Genomic DNA, 7,191 nt, shown 5'->3' on the forward strand with positions numbered 1-7,191 from the left:
GAAACTTCCCTGCTCAGCTCTCTCCGCCCCCTCCTGCACGCGGCATGTACACACACACACACACACACACTCACACTTACCTGTCCCCAGCCATGCAGTTCACGACACTGACGTCCCCAGCGCCACATGGCCCCGCTAGGCCCCACCCACGTCACACTCCGCCGCCAGCACACATGGCCCCGCTAGGCTCCACCCACTTCACACTCTGCCGCCCGCACACATGGCCCCGCTAGGCTCCGCCCACCTGGAACTCTGCACACATGGCCCCGCTAGGCTCCGCCCACCTGGCACTCTGCACACATTACCCCTCTAGGCTCCGCCCACCTGGCACTCTGCACACATGGCCCCGCTATGCTCCGCCCACCTGGCACTCTGCACACATGGCTCCGCTTGGCTCTGCCCACCTGGCACTCTGCACGCATTACCCCGCTAGGCTCCGCTCACCTGGCACTCTGCACACATGGTCCCGCTAGGCTCTGCCCACCTGGCACTCTGCACACATGCTCCCCCTAGGCTCCGCCCACCTGGCACTCTGCACACATTACCCCGCTAGGCTCCGCCCACCTGGCACTCTGCACACATTATCCCACTAGGCTCCGCCCACCTGGCACTCGGCACACATGGCCCCGCTTGGCTTACCTGCGGTGATGAAGTCCCACCCTCCCGACCTCAGCGCTGTCACTGTCCTCCATGGCCGCTGCTTGTCACATCACCTTCTCTCGCTTCCGACCCGAGACTGTGACTAGCGGTGACGTCACGGGCCGCTCGCGATACTTGGCTGTGAAGGTCATTGAAGTCAGTGACAGGTGCTTGTCAGCAGTGCAGGAGATCAGCGCAGGTAATGTACCTCGCTGACAGCAGCACTTGTCATCCCCTGCAGTGACCTGTGCTGACCTATTGATGTTAGCTCCGGTCACTGCATTGCTCTCCCAGCCAATGGGGAACATCCTGCTCTTCATTGACTGGGACAATGTGGATCGTCATGGGAACCCCTTGGATTACAGCAGACCTGGATTTGTTTTTCTTTCTAATAAATTGGTGAAAGATGGAATGTGTTGGGGAGTGTTTTTTCAAATAAAAATGTGTTTGTCGTCTATTTTTATTTATTACTGACTGGGTTGGTGATGTCGGGTATCTGATAGACGCGTGACATCACTAACCCCAGGGCTTGATGCCAGGTGACATTACACATCTGGTATTAACCCCATATATTACCCCGTTGGCCACCGCACCAGGGCAACGGTATGAGCTGGGGCGAAGCACCAGGATTGGCGCATCTAATGGATGCGCCACTTCTGGGGCGGCTGCGGCCTGCTATTTTTAGGCTGGGGAGAGTCCAATAACCATGGACCTCCCTAGTCTGAGAATATCAGACCCCAGCTGTCTGCTTTACTTTGGCTGGTGATCCAATTTTGGGGGGACCCCCACGAGTTTTTTTTAAATTATTTATTTAATTTAAAATAACAGCGTGGGGTGCCCTCAGTTTTGGATTACCAGCCAAGGTGAAGCTGCCAGCTGTGGTCTGCAGGCTGCAGCCGTCTGCTTTACCCTAGCTGGCTACAAAAATAGGGGGAACCCCACGTCATTTTTTTTAATTTTTTTGGCTAAATACAAGGCTAAGCACCCCTTAGTGCCACATGAAAGGCACCAAAGGGTGCAAAATTACAAAATGCAGGAGAGTGGGACATTGTGTCTTTCTGCCATTTTAATGACAGAAAAGACTGATATGAAGTGTACAAGCACAAGAAAATCACCATAGCGCTCTACGCTGTGAAAAGCAGTAGAAAATGGCACTGGAGTGAACATGTGACCGCCTCATGTAGGTTGAAGCTATGGATCTGTACTGCCCTGGGGGCTCGGCTGCTCTTCGCCAAGCTGCTCGGATCCGGGCTCGGGTTGTCGGTGGCTCGAGCGCCTCCTGACCGGGGGCCACGTCACTCTGGAAAGGGGGGGGGGGTTTGGTTGTTTGGTTTGGGGTGGACCGGTTTCACGGCCGGAGCCGTGGTGACCGGTAACAGTTCGTGACGCCACCCACGGGTTGTGGTGAGGTGATGGGCACCACCGCTGCGGTGAGGGTGTGGGGGCTCGTCCGGGATCGGTGGTGGGTCGCAGCTAGGTGTTGACCCCTCCGTGGGTAGGGGGTTTGTTGGTCCCGGGGCCAGGTGGCAGGAGCGGGGGGTTGCAGGACGCAGGGGCTCGCTTGCAGCGCGGTGCCTGATGGCACTGGTGTACTCACGATTAAACCACACAGAGTCAATGGTAAACCAAGTTCAGTGTAGATCGGTGCCCGCAGCCGGCTGCGTGTGTCCCCAGTGAGGTTGGTGATGTCGCCTTTCTCCTGCACCTTTAAATTTGCTATAGTGACTCCTATGCTTCAGCAACGGTAGTCTGCTCCCCGGATTTTGGGTACCGGAGGAGCCTTTTGCACCCAGGAGCTGGCCCTTTGGATCTCTGGCCCTTGGCGTTGGCTCTTATCCAGATTCGGTGGGCTGTTGCTGTCTATCGGGACTTTGGGTGGGAATGAACCCCTGAGGTCCAGACCGCAATCAGTAGATTTGTCTGAGCCCGGTTGCTTCTGGGCTAGAACGGGGTCTGAGTACCCTGCCTGGTGCTCCGGTTAACTTGTTAGCTCCCCGGTTCAGGTCCGAAGGGTCACCACCCTCTTCTCGATCCCTACGGTTCTGCAGTTCAGTCCCTGACCGGACTCCTGCAGACGGCCACCACCGTCTGCCTGCCTGACCGTTCCAAGGGGTCCTAGGCTCCGTCCTAGGTCACTCTCAGCTCGCCACTTTTACTCCTCTCACTACTCCTCTCCCCACTCGACTCACTTGTCCTTTCCCTGCCTTAAGCCAGCAGACTCCTCGGAGGGCGTGCCTATCCGCCTGGATCCGCCCACCTGGTGTGCAATGCTAGACCTGAGGGAGGCGGTTAGGACTTGTTGGCTGCTGGTGCCTCACTGGGGTGGGGGTGTGTGTGGTGTTGTGTGTTGTTATCTGTGACCCCTAGGGGTCCAGGGCATCACAGATCCTGGGTAAATTTATGTATTTTCCCTCCTTCAGTTTTTTTGCAGTACACAAACAAACGGAAGGCACACGGATGACATACGGACCGCATATGGAACAAAAACGGATGCCACACGGATGCACCCGTAAAAAAACGAACCGTTTTTTGCGGACCGCAAAAACGGATCGGTCGTGTGAATGTAGCCTTATTCTGATCTGCCATTTATAAACAGCAGGCAGAAATAAGTGAATAGCGCCCCCCAGCGTCAGAAAATCTCCGGGGTTTCAGGGGGTAGCTGAGACCCTGGAGATCATGATTTAGGCCGGTTTTTCCTGTCCCCGCTCACGTGATCACCGGTATACACCGTATACCGATGATCACGTTACAGTAAATGACAGCATCGGTAAAAAATTATTTATCTCCCATCTGGCATGAACAAACATGATAAATCTCCTTCCCAGTCCCCCGATGTCGCCAAAGTGCCCCCCCTGACCCCCTCCCGGAAATCCAAGATGGTTGCGCGCACAGCAGCGCGCCGGCCCATTCACCCTACTCCTCTGATTTCTGTTGCATGTGCCATGACACATGCGACAGAAAACTCCTCCCCAGGCCCTGCCAGGTCACCCCCTATAACCCCACCGGTGTTCCCCGGTGTCCCACGGTAGCTGTGCAGCGTTGATCCCCCGCGGCCCTCTCCTTCACAATAGACGCTGCCGCATGCACAGAGCGGCTGTCAGCTCAGCTTCCTGTGTTCAGACACAATGAGTGGTGGTTATGCATCTGTAAGCTAAATGGGCGGCACAGTGGCTCAGTGGTTAGCAGTGCAGTCTTGCAGCGCTGAGGTCCTGGGTTCAATTCCCACCAAGGACACCATCTGCAAGGAGTTTGTATATTCTCCCCGTGTTTGCGTGGGTTTCCTCCGGGTACTTTGATTTCCTCCCACACTCCAAAGACATGCAGATAGGGAATTTAGATTGTGAGCCCCAATGGGGACAGTGTTCCCAATGTATGCAAAGCGCTATGGAATTAATAGCGCTATATAAATGAATAAATTATTATTATTACTGCAATGCCCTGCTCATGAGGTAAGGAAACATAGTAGATCAGGAGAGCTACAGTAAGGTCCAGAAATATTTGGACAGTGACACAATTTTCGCGAGTTGGGCTCTGCATGCCACCACATTGGATTTGAAATGAAACCTCTACAACAGAATTCAAGTGCAGATTGTAACGTTTAATTTGAAGGTTTGAACAAAAATATCTGATAGAAATTGTAGGAATTGTGCACATTTCTTTACAAACACTCCACATTTTAGGAGGTCAAAAGTAATTGGACAAATAAACCAAACCCAAACAAAATATTTTTATTTTCAATATTTTGTTGCGAATCCTTTGGAGGCAATCACTGCTTTAAGTCTGGAACCCATGGACATCACCAAACGCTGGGTTTCCTCCTTCTTAATGCTTTGCCAGGCCTTTTACAGCCACAGCCTTAAGGTCTTGCTTGTTTGTGGGTCTTTCCATCTTAAGTCTGGATTTGAGCAAGTGAAATGCATGCTCAATTGGGTTAAGATCTGGTGATTGACTTGGCCATTGCAGAATGTTCCACTTTTTTGCACTCATGAACTCCTAGGTAGCTTTGGCTGTATGCTTGGGGTCATTGTCCATCTGTACTATGAAGCGCCGTCCGATCAACTTTGCGGCATTTGGCTGAATCTGGGCTGAAACTATATCCCGGTACACTTCAGAATTCATCCGGCTACTCTTGTCTGCTGTTATGTCATCATTAAACACAAGTGACCCAGTGCCATTGAAAGCCATGCATGCCCATGCCATCACGTTGCCTCCACCATGTTTTACAGAGGATGTGGTGTGCCTTGGATCATGTGCCGTTCCCTTTCTTCTCCAAACTTTTTTCTTCCCATCATTCTGGTACAGGTTGATCTTTGTCTCATCTGTCCATAGAATACTTTTCCAGAACTGAGCTGGCTTCATGAGGTGTTTTTCAGCAAATTTAACTCTGGCCTGTCTATTTTTGGAATTGATGAATGGTTTGCATCTAGATGTGAACCCTTTGTATTTACTTTCATGGAGTCTTCTCTTTACTGTTGACTTAGAGACAGATACACCTACTTCACTGATAGTGTTCTGGACTTCAGTTGATGTTGTGAACGGGTTCTTCTTCACCAAAGAAAGTATGCGGCGATCATCCACCACTGTTGTCATCCGTGGACGTCCAGGCCTTTTTGAGTTCCCAAGCTCACCAGTCAATTCCTTTTTTCTCAGAATGTACCCCACTGTTGATTTTGCTACTCTAAGCATGTCTGCTATCTCTCTGATGGATTTTTTCTTTTTTTTCAGCCTCAGGATGTTCTGCTTCACCTCAATTGAGAGTTCCTTAGACCGCATGTTGTCTGGTCACAGCAACAGCTTCCAAATGCAAAACCACACACCTGTAATCAACCCCAGACCTTTTAACTACTTCATTGATTACAGGTTAACGAGGGAGACGCCTTCAGAGTTAATTGCAGCCCTTAGAGTCCCTTGTCCAATTACTTTTGGTCCCTTTAAAAAGAGGAGGCTATGCATTACAGAGCTATGATTCCTAAACCCTTTCTCCGATTTGGATGTGAAAACTCTCATATTGCAGCTCGGAGTGTGCACTTTCAGCCCATATTATATCATTGTATTTCTGAACATGTTTTTGTAAACAGCTAAAATAACAACTTGTGTCACTGTCCAAATATTTCTGGACCTAACTGTATATACTACATTTCCAAATGGAGGTATTTGATTTTTTAGTTGCCCTGCTGAACGACTACCAAACATGAGAGTCCGTTATACGCCACAAGAAAACACATCTCAATAGCTAGCTCTATTGTTTAGTATTCATTCAGCTGGATAACTGGACTTAAAGGGGTATTTCATCTCCAAGATCCTATCCCCAATATATAGTAGATGGAATAGCAATAGCAATAATATCAGCAAATACCAATATTTGGAAATGTAGAATAGTTCTCCTGATTAGGCATGCCCTTACCTCATGAGCAGGGCATTGCAGCTTTGGTAGCAACCGTTACGACATGGACTCTGCTGCTGTAGACCCGGGGAGAGTGAGTGCAGATTCATTGCACCCACACTCCTCACATGGAGGTTCTGCACTCCTAGAAAATGGGGGATACGTTCCCTGAGTGTCTCCGCCCATATTCTAGACGGTCCAGAGTCATCGTGGGTAGAGATGAGCGAACCGGCCGTGGTTTGGCTCGAGTTCGGTTCGCCGAACGAAGGTCTCGTTCGAGTTCAGTTCGGCAAACCGGTTCAGCGAACCACTCGAACCGCATAGGAAACAATGGGAGGCAATCACAAACACATAAAAACACCTAGAAAACACCCTCAAAAGGTGTCCAAAAGGTAACAAACAACACAGAACACATAGGAAAGTGACAAGAACAAATTCTCATGCGAAAACAAAACAGCGTTACAAGGAAAAGAGGATGAGACACAGATATAAGCATGGCATGCCCTTCTAAAATCATGTAAAACACCGCAAGGTTACTCCAAGCGGAGTCTCCCTTTTTTCCAAAAATTGGGCCCCACACACACCCACCCCTTCAGTGGCAGCACTTGTGCCCCAGTTGTACACTTCACAGGTAGATTTGCATCAAGAACATTCCAAATCCACAAGTTTTACTCTCCCCAGGATGACACAGGGGTAGTAAATTCCTTGTGGATCCATGACTTGTTCATTTTGATGAACGTTAGTCTGTCCACATTGTCACTGGACAGACACGTGCGCTTATCTGTCAGCACACACCCAGCAGCACTGAAGACACGTTCAGAGACAACGCTGGCAGCTGGACACGACAAAATCTCCAAGGCGTAAGTGGAGAGCTCTGGCCATTTTTCAAGATTTGAAGCCCAAAATGAGCAAGGTCATGGCATCGATGTTCATTTGGAGATACTCCTGTATCATCCTCTCCAGCCGTTGACTATGTGTCAGACTTGTTGTCTCTGGTGGCCTTGCAAAGGATGGTCTAAAAAAATTATGAAAAGATTCAATAAAATTGCTGTTACCAGCACCAGATACGGTGTTACTGGTATGGGTAGACTGTTGAAGATGACGAGACCGTCCCATGTTTGTCAAGTTACAACTGGGAGATTCACTGCCTGCACCACGGTTTTTTGGTG

Source organism: Anomaloglossus baeobatrachus, chromosome 9, assembly GCF_048569485.1.
Source record: "Anomaloglossus baeobatrachus isolate aAnoBae1 chromosome 9, aAnoBae1.hap1, whole genome shotgun sequence".
Classification (NCBI taxonomy): domain Eukaryota; kingdom Metazoa; phylum Chordata; class Amphibia; order Anura; family Aromobatidae; genus Anomaloglossus; species Anomaloglossus baeobatrachus.